The following is an 846-nucleotide window of genomic DNA, read 5'->3' as shown; positions in this document are numbered from 1 at the left end:
AGGGATTGGACCCCATTCTGGTTCCAGGAGAACCACAGAGGAGTTTCATGACCTATCATCATTCAACCACTTATCCATCTAAGTGAAGTTTCTAGATAGAGTTTGTTCTTTCAACACTGAAAAACTTATTTTTGGAATGATTTCTAAAATGTGCTATTCATTTATTCTTAACAAATATTTTGGCCCCAAAACATTTTATCTCCCCTTTTATCTGAACTTTAACCATTACCAGTTGGTGCATCTTTAATGTTTTCTACTTACTATTGTGAGTTGTGATTTTTGCACCTGTTTTCTCTCCTACTAGAATACAAACTCCTTGAAAGTGCCCTTCCCTGATTTTTGTTTTTGTTTTGTTTTGTTTTGTTTTCTTTGTTTGTTTTTGCTTTCTTCATCACAGGGTACAGTTGAGATTTTTCACACAGGATGTGCTGATGATCATATATTCCGGAAATGACAACTGCAAAAATCAGAAAACATGGCCAAGACATGCTGGCTTAATGACTGAGCCCATTAAACTATTCCCAGACAAGTGGGGTCCTGGAACCTGTTTTTAAGGAGCCTGGCTACTCACAAAAGAGGAATATTGCAAGTTCTTAGAATGTGGAACTGGAGAGCAGAGAGGACCTAAAGAGTGCTCAGAGGTATATATGACTTGAAACCTACACAGCCAACCCTCATGAAACATCCATGTGAAGAGCTGGCCAAAAAGAATTGGAATAACACTCAGTATAACAAGATAGAAATAAGATATAAAGGAGGCTTTCTAGTTGGAGTCATTACATGAAGGTGCTAGAAGTTAACAGAATTCTGAATGGTTCTATTTTTATCTGAACTGAAAGATGATTC

This window comes from Panthera pardus, unplaced genomic scaffold, assembly GCF_024362965.1.
Source record: "Panthera pardus isolate Hobbes unplaced genomic scaffold, ASM2436296v1 HiC_scaffold_10, whole genome shotgun sequence".
In the NCBI taxonomy this organism is placed as follows: Eukaryota; Metazoa; Chordata; class Mammalia; order Carnivora; family Felidae; genus Panthera; species Panthera pardus.
The sequence above is the reverse complement of the archived record's forward strand: the minus strand, read 5'-3'. Positions refer to the sequence as shown.